The sequence below is a fragment of the Oncorhynchus keta genome, chromosome 19 (genome assembly GCF_023373465.1).
Source record: "Oncorhynchus keta strain PuntledgeMale-10-30-2019 chromosome 19, Oket_V2, whole genome shotgun sequence".
In the NCBI taxonomy this organism is placed as follows: Eukaryota; Metazoa; Chordata; class Actinopteri; order Salmoniformes; family Salmonidae; genus Oncorhynchus; species Oncorhynchus keta.
Window position 1 is genome coordinate 71971049 of NC_068439.1, and position 15549 is coordinate 71986597.

The 15549-nt window shown below is 44.4% G+C and overlaps 1 long non-coding RNA gene across 1 annotated transcript; it reads left to right on the forward strand.

Moving 5' to 3' along the window:
• Window positions 1–8055: 8055 nt before the first annotated feature.
• On the forward strand, window positions 8056–9373 carry LOC127909635 (uncharacterized). Its single transcript, XR_008072233.1, has 3 exons — window positions 8056–8166; window positions 8462–8593; window positions 8984–9373. It is a non-coding gene; the product is annotated as an uncharacterized LOC127909635 (long non-coding RNA).
• The last annotated feature ends 6176 nt before the right edge of the window (window positions 9374–15549 follow it).

Genomic DNA, 15549 nt, shown 5'->3' on the forward strand with positions numbered 1-15549 from the left:
AAGTATATTTAAAACCAAATACTTTTAGTATTTTACTCAAGTATTTTACAGGGTGACTTTCACTTTCTATTAGGGTATCTTTACTTTTACTCAAGTATGAAGTAGCTAGTGAGTAGCTAGTGGAACTATTCATGTAGACCTATGCTTCTTAACTCTGAATTCCTGTGCAGTGTCCCTCATAGACAGAATATAGTCTCTTGTGACAGGTTCTGGGAGATTAGAAGAAAGGTGACTGTAAATCCGTTTTTTTTTATAGATAGTCCAATAGGATCCAGTCCAAATGTACATATAAGTGAGGTAGCCAACAAGGAGGTATTAAGTGGAGATAAGAATAAAATGCTGTATTCTTTTGGAGCCGACACATTTATATCTAGTAGTGACATCTATCGTTCAGAGCCTAGATAACAGACATGTTGTCACCTGTATATTTATCAGTCAGTAGGAATCTGCAATGCTGACTCTTGCGGATATTTCTTTGGCAAAAACACGTCTGATGCAGGTAGTTCAGTTACATTTAACTAATTTATCCTTGATCTGTTTGACGCTCAAAACGTTGGCTACCAATGTGCTGAACCACCACAGGAACATTTGGTCAATGGGGACAAAACGCGAGGTGGCTTATGCGTTCAGCGAATCCACTTTTGCTGCGTCAGATCAGCCTGCGTTTACACATACAGCCCAATTCTTATATTTTGGCCAATTATTGGCGAAAGAGCTGATCTGATTGGCCAAAAGACCAATTAGTGGAATAAAATAGGAATTGTGTAAACGCAGCCAGAGACTGCTGTGTAAACGCAGCCAGAGACTGCTATAATTCTGTGGGAAAGAGGAATTCTGGCAAAGCTTTCATGATACATACAACTATATGTGTCGGCATTGTGCAACGGCATTACCTAACTAGTAGTTGTTAGCCATGTGACCATAGAAAGAACATCTGCTTAGCTTTTGGTCATTATACAGTAAGAACACCTGAGCACCTCCACAGAAGTTCCTCTTTCTCAGAAACAGTGTTTACCAGATAAACATCTTTCCCTCCCGATTAATTCCAAGAAGGAGATGTGCCATACCCTTGAACACGGTGGGAAATTCCCCGACGAAATTCCGGAGCTCCTCTTTGCGAGACCGTGCACATGCCTGTGTTTTTTAAAACATCGTCCAAAAAAGAACGTTGAATGTGCAGTTAAGGAGAAGATTTTGGAAGATCCAACCAAGAAACTGTAAAACTTCCCTGTTTAACTATGTTATTTACATAGATGCCCATGTCTGCAGCTCCTTCCCTTTAGTAGGAATGTGTGGGAGCAGAAAAGAAAAGAAAATATATACACTACCATTCAAAAGCTTGGGGTCACTTAGAAATGTCCTTGTTTTTTAAAAAGCACCTTTTTTTGTCCATTAAAATAATATCAAATTGATCAGAAATACAGTGTAGACATTGTTGATGTTGTAAATCACTAATGTAGCTGGATACAGCTGATTTTTAATGGAATATCTACAGAGACGTACAGAGTCCCATTATCAGAAATGTCTTTTTAAAAAACAAGGACATTTCTAAGTGACTCCAAACTTTTGCACTGTAGTGTAGGTAGAAGAAGAGAAGGAGAAGGAGGATGAGTTCATTGTGAGGATTAAGACAAAGAAAACCTTCAGTTGGTATCTAGTTTTATCCTCCCAAAAAACTATTTGCACCATTATGCTAATCTATAAAGAATATAATGTTTGCTTTGTCATCAAAACTCTATTAATCGACTGGATTACACTCCAAATACCTATTTATAGTTCATGTATAGGCCTAGTCTAGCAACAATGACTAGAAGAGATGACTGGCACAGTTTGACTACTGGCACATGAAGTGCGGTCTTCGTCATCACCAACACACTCTGTTGTCCTTACTGTGGGAGTGGACGGGAGGATCTCTCCCTCCAAATTCCCCTTGTATTCCCATGTAGTAGTCATGACCTTAACCAGGCTAAAACAGCCCACTGCCCACCGCTGCCAAGTATACATCAGATTCTATTCCTGGAAGATTATCTCAGTGCATACCCAAATGCTTGAGGGAAACTTTCCTTTCATACTGTTGCCGGTTTAATTATTGAATTAAATGAAAACGTTACTGTATGCTAGGGGGGATTTGGGGAGTGTAAAGTTCAGTATCCACACGACTCACATTCTCCACTGTGTACCAATATGTGACTCATCATGTTCTCCACTGTGTGCCGATATTTGACTCATCATGTTCTCCACTGTGTGCCGATATGTGACTCATCATGTTCTCCACTGTGTGCCGATATGTGATAATTTTTGTCATTTATGCTTGAATAACTTAAGAAGAAAATATTCATATATAGTATTGATTTTTTATATCGGTGTCCATATTGTCCATGAGTTTCTAGCAGATAGACCATATGGGAGAGAAAATAGCTCTTCCAACTATTTACTTTTTTCATAACTGCCACCAGTTTGAAGCCAAAACATTGACAACAAATACATATTTACATTGTAAAATAAATACAAGTCTGTAAAAATATATAAAGGATATTTCATATTTAACACCAATGGTATTCTCTAAATGTATTGTTTCTATTTAGGATAGTTTTACAGCTTTGTCATTCTATTTTTTATTTGTACATTTTATTGAATTATTTGACATACTTTGCATGTGATAAAGCCAGAGAGAGGGCCAGAGATAATGACAGACACCTGTGATAATCTATAGTACCTCAAAGGGACAATCCTTGAAATATTCCACGATTCTGGTGGTTTACTGGTAAACTTTGAAAGTTTGCAAGTAATATATCCTCCCTTTGTAACCCTAGGCATAACACCAATGTTCCTCAAACGGTGGGTATTTTGTATCTACTAACTAGACTAAACTCACTGTGCACAGATGTCAATGCAACGTCTATTCTACGTTGGAAACAATGTTGATTAATCCAGTGTGTGTCCAGTGGGAAGGGTCATGACTTGATCTACCTGTGATGTGAGATTCATTTGTGGGTAGAGAAATGTTGTTTAGCCATAATGCACATTTTTCCTGAGGATTTAGGTGGGCCAGAAACACTGTTCGGTCATAAGACAAGTTTTTGTTTAGGTGGGTCATGAGCACGGCAGACAGAAACGGTTTGGGAACTATTGGATTGTATTACCACAGAGCTATGTACAAGGCCACAGGGCGAGACCCAGATGCAGACACGGGAGGCAGATGGTTTGAGTCTCTGATATTTATTAGTATTCAAGGGGCAGGCAAGAAAATGGTCGTGGACAGGCAAAAAGATCATAACAAGGTCAGAGTCCGGGAGGTACAGAGTGGCAGGCAGGCTGAAGGTCAGAGTCCGGGAGGTACAGAGTGGCAGGCAGGCTGAAGGTCAGAGTCCGGGAGGTACAGAGTGGCAGGCAGGCTGAAGGTCAGAGTCCGGGAGGTACAGAGTGGCAGGCAGGCTGAAGGTCAGAGTCCGGGAGGTACAGAGTGGCAGGCAGGCTGAAGGTCAGAGTCCGGGAGGTACAGAGTGGCAGGCAGGCTGAAGGTCAGAGTCCGGGAGGTACAGAGTGGCAGGCAGGCTGAAGGTCAGAGTCCGGGAGGTACAGAGTGGCAGGCAGGCTGAAGGTCAGAGTCCGGGAGGTACAGAGTGGCAGGCAGGCTGAAGGTCAGAGTCCGGGAGGTACAGACTGGCAGGCAGGCTGAAGGTCAGAGTCCGGGAGGTACAGAGTGGCAGGCAGGCTGAAGGTCAGGGCAGGCAGTATGGTCAGGTAGGCAGGTTCAGAGTCAGGACAGGCAAGGGTCAAAACCAGGAGGACTAGCAAAAGAGAGAATAGAAAAGGCAGGCGCACGGAAATACATGCTGGCACAGACGAACTGGCACAGAGAGACAGGAAACACAGGGATAAATACAGGGAAATAAGCGACACATGGAGGGGGTGGAGACAATCATAAGGACAGGTGAAACAGATCAGTGCGTGACACATTGACGCAGTAGGGTAAGGTTCCCCCTAAATGAATCCCACAGGAGCCTCTGGGCTATTTTATCTCCTTTCATTATATTATTACTGCAGCCACCAGCCACTGCTTCTGGGCTTTTAGGGGTGGATTGAAATTTGGAGCAAAATGTGGGAGTGTCATAGTTTTTTCAATTTCAGTCATGGGAAGGATTTAGTATTTTTCTTAAATCTAATCCAGGGGAGTGTCATGTAATTTGTAATTGATGAAATGTCTATATTTCTGTGTTTTAGAATTAGTTGCTTATTAGGCTATATATTGATGTGTGCCCGATGCCGCCCCTCATCTCTGATTCTCCGCTGGGCACGCAATAGCAAGTGTGCCTATAGGCTATTTAGTGTGGTCTCAATCAAATTATACATAGCTTATAGTCAATGAAGTTATATTTCTTAGATAACTGCTGGGAGGGTGTAAATACAGCTAGGCTGCGTTTCATATGGCAATGGATATTCCAACCCTGAGCCCCGGCCTGCTCTGCTCTTGCCAGGCTACCCGTCTCTACTTGCGCCTGTCACCATCATTACATGCAGCAGTGCTCATTGGACTCACCTGGACTCCTTCTCATGGTTGATTACCCCTGTATATCTTTCTGTTCCCTGTGTCCGCATTAATTGTTGTTATGTGTTCCTGTTCTGTTTCATGTCCATCAGTTTTTAAACCTTCACTCCCTGTACCTGCTTCTGATCTCCTGCTTCGATCCTTTCACAGGCTTCTTCTGGATCTTTTTATGAGGCATAGTTGAACACGGACAAGCCTGTAGCCTATGTTCTTTTCAGTTTGAGGAGAACATGAAAATAAGGAGGACCAGGGGGGGCACGCCCAAACGAGGTCGCCAAACACAGGGAAATAAACGCTACACACAGAGGAGAAACCTCTACTCCTAAACACATACCAAAACGGTACAACTACCGTGAGAAAGAAAACCCAGTGGTGCAGACATGGACCCCTAACAAAGTAACCACAGCAAACAATCCCGCACAAAGACTAGCAGACAGCGGAGGCTAATAAGCCCACCGAAATCAACTAAATTTTTATTTTATCTTTATTTAACCAGGCTAGTCAGTTAAGAACACATTCTTATTTTCAATGACGGCCTGGGAACAGTGGGTTAACTGCCTGTTCAGGGGCAGAATGACAGATTGTGTACCTTGTCAGCTCAGGGGTTTGAACTCCGGCCACCTTTTAGTAGGCCGGCGACGACGACCGCCGAACACCGTCCGAACAGGGAGAGGAGCCACCTTCTAGTAGGCCGGCGACGACGACCGCCGAACACCGTCCGAACAGGGAGAGGAGCCACCTTTTAGTAGGCCGGCGACGAACAACACCGTCCGAACAGGGAGAGGAGCCACCTTCTAGTAGGCCGGCGACGACGACCGCCGAACACCGTCCGAACAGGGAGAGGAGCCACCTTTTAGTAGGCCGGCGACGACGACCGCCGAACACCGCCCGAACAGGGAGAGGAGCCACCTTCTAGTAGGCCGGCGACGACGACCGCCGAACACCGTCCGAACAGGGAGAGGAGCCACCTTTTAGTAGGCCGGCGACGACGACCGCCGAACACCGCCTGAGCAGGGAGAGGAGCCACCTTTTAGTAGGCCGGCGACGACGACCGCCGAACACCGTCCGAACAGGGAGAGGAGCCACCTTTTAGTAGGCCGGCGACGACGACCGCGAACCGCCGAACAGGAGAGGAGCCACACCGGCCGACGACCGAGCAGGGAGAGGAGCCACCTTTTAGTAGGCCGGCGACGACGACCGCCGAACACCGCCCGAACAGGGAGAGGAGCCACCTTTTAGTAGGCCGGCGACGACGACCGCCGAACACCGTCCGAACAGGGAGAGGAGCCACCTTTTAGTAGGCCGGCGACGACGACCGCCGAACACCGTCCGAACAGGGAGAGGAGCCACCTTCTAGTAGGCCGGCGACGACGACCGCCGAAACACCGCCCGAACAGGGAGAGGAGCCACCTTTTAGTAGGCCGGCGACGACGACCGCCGAACACCGCCCGAACAGGGAGAGGAGCCACCTTTAGTAGGCCGGCGACGACGACCAGGGAGAGGAGCCACCTTTAGTAGGCCGGGGCGAACACCGCCCACCGCCCGAACAGGGAGAGGAGCCACCTTCTAGTAGGCCGGCGACGACGACCGCCGAACACCGTCCGAACAGGGAGAGGAGCCACCTTTTAGTAGGCCGGCGACGACGACCGCCGAACACCGCCCGAACAGGGAGAGGAGCCACCTTTTAGTAGGCCGGCGACGACGACCGCCGAACACCGTCCGAACAGGGAGAGGAGCCACCTTTTAGTAGGCCGGCGACGACGACCGCCGAACACCGTCCGAACAGGGAGAGGAGCCACCTTTAGTAGGCCGGGCGACGACGACCGCCGACACCGCCCGAACAGGGAGAGGAGCCACCTTTAGGCCGGCGACGACGACCACCGAACACCGTAACAGGGAGAGGAGCCACCTTTTAGTAGGCCGGGGCGACGACGACGACGACACCGCCGAACACCGTAGGCCGAACAGGGAGAGGAGCCACCTTTAGTAGGCCGGCGACGACGACCGCCGAACACCGCCCGAACAGGGAGAGGAGCCACCTTCTAGTAGGCCGGCGACGACGACCGCCGAACACCGCCCGAACAGGGAGAGGAGCCACCTTCTAGTAGGCCGGCGACGACGACCGCCGAACACCGTCCGAACAGGGAGAGGAGCCACCTTTAGTAGGCCGGCGACGACACCGCCCACCGAACAGGGAGAGGAGCCACCTTTTAGTAGGCCGGCAACGACGACCGCCGAACACCGCCCGAACAGGGAGAGGAGCCACCTTTTAGTAGGCGGCGACCGCCGCCGAACACCGCCCGAACAGGGAGAGGAGCCACCTTCTAGTAGGCCGGCGACGACGACCGCCGAACACCGCCCGAACAGGGAGAGGAGCCACCTTTTAGTAGGCCGGCGAACACCGCCACCGTCCAAACAGGAGAGGAGCCACCTTCTAGTAGGCCGGCGACGACGACCGCCGAACACCGTCCGAACAGGGAGAGGAGCCACCTTCTAGTAGGCCGGCGACGACGACCGCCGAACACCGTCCGAACAGGGAGAGGAGCCACCTTTTAGTAGGCCGGCGACGACGACCGCCGAACACCGCCCGAACAGGGAGAGGAGCCACCTTCTAGTAGGCCGGCGACGACGACCGCCGAACACCGTCCGAACAGGGAGAGGAGCCACCTTTTAGTAGGCCGGCAACGACGACCGCCGAACACCGCCCGAACAGGGAGAGGAGCCACCTTCTAGTAGGCCGGCGACGACGACCGCCGAAACACCGCCCGAACAGGGAAAGGAGCCACCGTCGGTGGAAGTCGTGACATACATATATACAAGTATATATATAAGTATGTCTATGATGTAGTTATCAGAGTTATTGACCTCGGAAATAGACAGCTCGTAGGCAAATTCAAGTAGGCATAATTAATTTCAGTTAATTAGACTTAACTAACAACAAGATGGCTTTGTGTTGGAGCTCATTTATTCATATTTAAGAAATAAGAGGTCGGCCTACCTGTTTGACAGACGAAATTAGGTTATAGGCTGTTATTTCCATAGATTTGTCAGCCAATTCCACCACCCACCATGCACTCTTTATATAGCCTACCAGTAAAGGGATGTTCAGTTAAAACCAGGACTCAAATTGAGGTTGGTATGAGAGGCTATGCCATAGGTCTACCTTTTTTTTAAGAAAATGGAAGAAAAAAACACAGGCCTACCCCTTGCTAGCTTGTGATTTTGAAGAAAATAAAACTGGTTTGATCTATAACAGCACTTTGGACTGCAATGCTTTACGCAGAAAACAACCTTTGAAATACCTGGGAAAGACTTGACTTCAATCCATATGGGGATATCATTGTTTACTTTCTTTGACATTTCTTTGACATGCTGAGCTACAACCTTCTATAGCTAAGGAGACAAAAAATGTCTTTGCTTGGGAAGTAAACTAATTCTGTCACTACCAATTGATTAAGCTATTCACTTTCTGTACAATAGAAGATGTTTAAACCCAGACAACTTTTAGATAAACACTTGTGACCTTCTCTTGTTAGGTTAAACCACGGAAGAAGTGGCCAGCAGTTAAATTTGACATTTTTCTGCTTCAGTAGGCCTACTCTGACTGGAGTGGAAAGGTAGGCCTAACTTTTGAAAGTACCATACTCACATTCCTAATGACAAGTCAGATTTAATTATTTTCAAACAGGGACAGTTTCGTTGCAAACAAGACACACTGATTTGCATTGGAGAAATATGATCAGATGAACACATAGACCTATCTCTGTCCATTCTTTAAAATATGTAATATGTAAAATAACATTAAATTGCATTAAATGTTTATGACAGGCAATTTTTTCTCGGACCTGGAAATACATTCATGTAATGCTTTTACTATAAAGGAGATAATTCCACCCCTACTCTTGTCCACAGCGTTCTGTGAACCCACAACCTTCTGGCCCACCGCCCTGTACGAATCAAAAATCCTGCGTTGCCATGTAATGCTTACAGGATGAAGAACGGATTCTAAAAGGCTCTGATCTGTCCGAGAAGGGAGGGTACACGGTAGGCTTGTTTTCTGCTATCCACTTAATGTTTTAATTATTATTTTGGTTATAGGGAGGGCCATCCATTTTCATTCCAGAGAGGTCAGATTCACTAACTTATTAGATTCAATACAAAATGGCGTGCAAGACGCTGAAAATGGTTAGTCCCAAAGGCCAAATGGTAACCTGTTCCCTATATAGTGCACTACTTTTGACCAGAGCTACTTTTGACCAGTGCACTATATAGGGTATAGGGTGCCATTTGGGACTTGGTCTATATATTACCCTTCCAGCCAGGAACAACTGTGCTCTATGATTAGTCTCAAAATGTATTAGATTACCACACTGATCATGAGTATTACTCTTCCCCTATGGGATTGTTTGATGTGGTTTTGTTCTCTGGTTTCAGCACAGGACTGGATGAGCAATGCAATGACTTCAGTATCAGAGACCCTCAAGCAGTAGAAGCTGGTGGAAGGAAGAATGGGAGGACGGCTGGGCTCATTGTGATCACACCGCCCTCAGGTAGTGAAGTCATCTAACAGTCAGAGAGAGAGAGAGGGTGACTTAGACCTGCAGCATCTGCTGTAGGATGGTGACTTAATGTGTTACAGACGGCTATCAAATTATGAGGGATATGATACATTTAATGCAGCACAGTGAGCAGAAGGGTGGGAGGTGAGGTACAGTAAAGGAACCTGTGGAGCCTGATTGTCAGGACTATGGCCTGTCTGAATACGCCTGAGATCCAATTCTCCCTCTGGGGATCAGAGGCTCTGTTGCTACTCTGACAAGTTGTTTCTCATCCTGCAAAAAAAAAGTGAGAGGAGGGGTGGAGAGCATGAGATAGAGAGAGAGAGAGAGAGAGAGAGGGGGGGGGGGGGGGTGGAAGCAGAAGAGGGTTTTAGGTTTCCTGCTGCCCTTTGGCACAGCAGCGCCAGTGTTATTTACTTCCTCAAGCAGTTTGACACTTGATGTAAATCTGTCAGTGAGGCATTTTGTTGACATTTTGAAAATAATTTGTTATATCATATATTACACACACATATACATACTGTATAATATATATATATATATATATATATATATATATATATATATATATATATACACCACCGGTCAAAAGTTTTAGAACACCTACTCATTCAAGGGTTTTTCTTTATTTTCTACATTGTACAATAACAGTGAAGACATCAAAACTATGAAATAACACATATGGAATCGTGTAGTAACCAGAAAAGTGTTAAACAAATCTAAATGTATTTGAAATTCTTCAAATAGCCACCCTTTGCCTTGCTGACAGCTTTACACACTCTTGGCATTCTCTCAACCAGCTTCATGAGGTAGTCACCTGGAATGCATTTCAATTAACAGGTGTGCCTTGTTAAAAGTGAATTAATGCGTTTGAGCCAATCAATTGTGTTGTGACAAGGTGGGATTGGTATACAGAAGATAACCCTATTTGGTAAAATACCAAGTCCATAGTATGGCAAGAACAGCTCAAATAAGCAAAGAGAAACGACAGTCCATCATTACTTTAAGACATGAAGGTCAGTCAATATGGAACATTTCAAGAACTTTGAAAGTTTCTTCAAGTGCAGTCGCAAAAACCATCAAGCTCTATGATGAAACTGGCTCTCATGAGGACCACCGTGAGAATGGAAGACCCAGAGTTACCTCTGCTGCAGAGGATAAGTTCATTAGAATTACCAGCCTCAGAAATTGCAGCCCAAATAAATGCTTCACAGAGTTCAAGTAACATATACATCTCAACATCAACCGTGCAGAGGAGACTGTGTGAATCAGTCCTTCATGGTTGAATTGCTGCAAAGAAACCACTACTAAAGGACACCAATAAGAAGAAGAGTTGCTTGGGCCAAGAAATACGAGCAATGGACAATATAAATGTGTCCTTTGGTCTGGAGTCCAAATTGTAGATTTTTGGTTCCAACCTCTGTGTCTTTGTGAGACTCGGTGTGGGTGAACGGATCATCTCTGCATGTGTATTTCCCACCATAAAGCATGGAGGAGGAGGTGTTATGGTGTTGGGGTGCTTTGCTGGTGACACTGTCTGTGTAGAAAATAGTAAAAATAAAGAAAAACCCTTGAATGAGTAGGTGTTCTAAAAGTTTTTAGCGTGTGTGTATATACGTATATATACAGTATAACCCACTGTACAGGCCTGGAATTATTTAACACAGGGAAATGCATTGGCAGGCAATATATCTGCATTGGCAGGCAATATATCTGCATCCCAAATGGCACCCTATTCCATACATATACTGCATCCCAAATGGCACCCTATTCCATACATAGTGCACTACTACCCTATGGGCCCTGGTCAAAAGTAGTGCACTACATAGGGAATATAGTGCCATTTGGGTCGGGACCTATGGCCTACTAAACTCGCCCACCACACTGAGGTCTAGTGTTCCTGTGGCTTTACTCATTTGTGTTGGATATTTTATTACAGGCTCTCTTAATTGGGACCTTACAATGATGCTGAGCCCATCAGTCCATAGTGGATATACAGTAGATAGCTTCCCTGAAGGGTTGTGTCAATGTCTTTCTGAGGGGTTTTCATGGGAGTTATTTAAAGGTTTTACTGTGACATTCATGGTAGGATATGTGGGGTAAACCACATATATCCCTGTCTATGTCTGGCCTATTGTTACTGCCAACACCTGGTAGATGATACACAACATTTGCTCATTCATTCATGCATGGTAAATGGTGCATCTCTAACTCGCATGCAAACAGAAACCCTGCTCAGAGATGATTCATGGTTTACACACTAATTTCTCAGAGAAACCTGTATTTTAGATCAGTTTTCTATTGGAAAAAGCAAAGATGAGGTGGGAGGGAGGGAGTAATAGATATATTTCACAGAAGGCCATAAGTTCAGCTCAATGCCATGTCCTTTTTTGATAATGGGGCCACATAAGCCCACTGCCTAAAACCCCAGACAGGACTTGCTCTTTGTCAATTTGTGTTCCTAAGCATAAATGATCTTCTGTCTTTGTTGATAAAGCATCTCACATTTGCCAAGAGGCTATTGACTGTACCAGCCCAAGCACATTCCTTATTTCTGCTGAAATTCAGCCCTAACAGGAAAGATACAGAAGCGAAACTCCCTTGAAACACTAGAGGATGGGATGGACGTAACACAGTACACTGACCCAGCTGGCACTAGCCCAGATCAAGGAGCCCAAAACCCTTGCTGGGTTTACCAGGTACAGTACAGACAAAACCCTGAGATTTACTGCACTACAGATCCTCCAGGTCACAATGTGCTGTTTACCTGACTCTGGCTGGACTGTCGACAAATATGCCAGCCTCTGTTTGTTTACAAGTATCTTGGATGAGTTAATATTGGATATCAAAATGAATGCATTATAAAGTGAAGACCTAACAAATATTTGTATGCCTGAAAACATGCAGGTGGCTGTACACATTATTCTTAGCAGCAGGCATTGTGAAGTCCCTACCGGGTGAATTCACAGCACCAACAGCCACACCATACCACACCATCCCACAGAGATAAGTGCAGTGGTGTAAAGTACTTAAGTAAGTACTTAAGTTTTTGGGGGTATCTGTACTTTACTTTTTATATATATTTTTTACTTTTACTTTTACTTTACTGCATTCCTAAATTAAATTATGCCATTTTTACTGCATACATTTTCCCTGACACCCAAAACTACTTGTTACATTTTGAATGCTTAGCAGGACAGACAATGGTCCAATTCACACACTTATCAAGAGAACATCCCTGGTCATCCCTACTGCCTCTGATCTGGCGGACTCACTAAACACAAATGCTTTGTTTGTAAATGATGTGTTGGATTGTGACCCTGGCTAAATTTAAAAAACAAGAAAATTGTGCAGTCTTGTTTGCTTAATATTAGACATTTTAAATTATTCATACTTTTACTTTTACTTTTTATTTTAAGTATATTTTAGCAACTACATTTACTTTTGATACTTAAGTATATTTAAAACCAAATACTTTTAGACTTTTACTCAAGTTGCTCATACAACTTGCTCATAACAAACTACCAGCCGCTGTTGTGAAGGGATGGACGTACATTTTGAAGTATTTTTTTTATTTTGTGTTTTTTTTGTGTGTGTGTTTTATATCTCCCCAATTTTCGTGATATCCAATTGGTAGTTAGTCTTGTTCCATTGCTGCAATTGCCGTATGGACTCGGGAGAGGTGTAGATCGAGAGCCATGTGTCCTCCAAAACACGACCCTGCCAAGCCACACTGCTTCTTGGCACACTGCTGGCTTAACCCGGAAGCACGCCACACAAATGTGTCGGAGGAAACCGCGTCCAACTGGCAACCGTGTCAACGTGCATGCGCCCAGCCCGCCACAGGAGTTGCTAGAGCATGATGGGACGAGGACATCCTGGCCGGCCAAACCCTCCCCTAACCCGGATGACACTGGATCAAACCCTCCCCTAACCCGGGCGACGCTGGGACAAAACCGTACCGTAACCCGGATGACACTGGGCCAAAACCGTCCCCTAACCCGGAGGACGCTCGGCCAAAACCATCCCGCAACCCGGACGACGCTGGGCCAAAACCATCCCGCAACCCGGACGATGCTGGGCCAAAACCGTCCCGTAACCCAGACGACGCTGGGCCAAAACCGTCCCGTAACCCGGATGATGCTGGGCCAATTGTGTGCCGCCTCACGCACACAATTGGGACTTCCGGCTGCGACACAACCCCGGGCTCAAACCCGGATCTGTAGTGACGCCCTGCGATGCAGGCCGAAGGAAAAACATGAAGTCCCCGTTAATCAAAATAAAAACTACATTGGTTAATAAGTGAGATGAAATTACAATCTTATATATTTATTTTGAATCTCTGTTCAAGCCATTCTCAGAAACTCGTTCAGCGATCAGTTTCTAAGAAAATGTGTGGTAAGTGTACTGCACAAACAGACACGATTAGATTCTTATCTCAAGAAATCATCTCAGTATTTTGAGATTTCTTCAATAATCTTAATTTCTGCTCACACTGTAATGAACAAGAGGAATTTATGAACAACTATTCACATTTGATGGTATAAAGTCAAACAAACATTTTCAAAATTATTATTTTAAATGTCATGTCACTACATAGAATTATGAGTTTCCTAGAACTCTGTATGCTATAGATTTATAAAAAATGTAATCCTTATGTGTAAAGATAAGTTCACACATGTGAATGGACTCAGATCCCACTGATTTCAAAGGAAGGCCCTGTCATTAAGAATCTCTCACAATGTATGTTAACTTGTTGCTTCACCTTTAGTGGGAAATATGAGGCAAACTACTGTATGGTGGTTCTGTATGAACATACTGTATACACTCACTGCAAGTGGAGATCCCCCAGCAACCCATGGATATGTCGGTGACTTTCTGTCCCACACATCACTACATGAGAAATGGGGGTGGGGTTCTTTCCTCTCAAAAAGGGTAAGTAGACTATATCCTCCAATGAATGAAAATACTGCTTCCTTTGATACAGAAATAAAGAGAAAATGAGAGATACCAGGTCTGTTTGGTGGGGGGTGGGGGGAACTGTCTGTATACACTGTGAAATATTAAAACAAGGTGACAGGTGGTGCTTTTCAACAGTCATTTTGTATTTTCCAATTATTTTTTTTTAACAGGACCTATTGTCATCATACCCTCTTTGTTGTTTCTGAAAAGTTGTGTCTGACAAGTTTATACCTACTGTATGCTCTGATAGTAATCACAATAAAGAGTCTGGAGTTATGAAATCCTTTTTGGGCATTTCAGTCTTTCCCTATAAAGCTCTATCTCTCAACATTATTCAACCAAAGGCACCATTTAGTTACAAGGTGTGACTATGGCTATAGGCCTATGTGGTGAGCTATTGAATGGTGTATTACCAGCCTTACAACACCAAATGGCAGACACTTTGGGATTTTTTGCTACATAAGGCTGCAGTGTGTGTGTGTGTGTCTGTGTGCGTGCGTGCATGCGTGCGTGTGTGTGAAAGAGTGAGCAAGTGGCACGTGATGTCGACACACATCTCAATGAAATGACTCTTCTTTTTTTATATATATATATATATATATATATATATATATATATATATATATATATATATATATATATATATATATATTATTTCCTTTTAGTCATTGATTTACGGATTTGATTCATTGAGAACATATCAAAAGCATCCAAAATATTTAATCCTAATAGTTTTACTGGTTGTCAAACTATACTGTAGCTAGTCAGTCACCTGAGTCATTTGATCTGAATGTACCAGACTAGTAATACATGATAAGGAAGCAATTCAATCCAGCCAAGAGCCTAACAGTTAAGTGGGACAAAAGAGAAATAACCTGCATGCCAAGTACAGTACAGATGTAGGATCTGGCTACAGCAGGAAAATAATCCTGCAGCAACAGAACATGTGAATTATGATGTGGATTATAAGGAATTTGTAGGGGTTGATAGATTTTTCATTAGGGCAAATCAAGTCTGACATTTTAAATGGAAATTACAAACTTTAGAAGCCTTTTTAAACCTTGAATACACTACAAGTTTACATTTCCTGCTGTGCAGGTACATTCTCTGAAACAAAAGAGTGATAAAATGAAGATCCTAGATCTGCAAATAGTCAAATTATTAACCCATTATAATCCCTGTTCTAAAACACTCAGTCAAGCCGACCAGGAACAGGGAAAAGGAAAGTACTGCATGTTCTGGCACAGGGAGTAAACTTGTTTATTGATGATTACGCATAAACATCTCATTTGAAAAATGTTTCCCTTCAGCTATCGAGTGCTTTGCTTCCTTCAAATAAACTGTTTATCATTGTCTTACATCAGATTACTTCACTGCTCTCTAAACCGATCGATGCAGGCTGAATCGATGTGCTCTCGTTTAAGAAAAAGCTGTTTCCTTATTCTTTGCCTGATAAAATTCCTGGCAGGAACTCCCTTT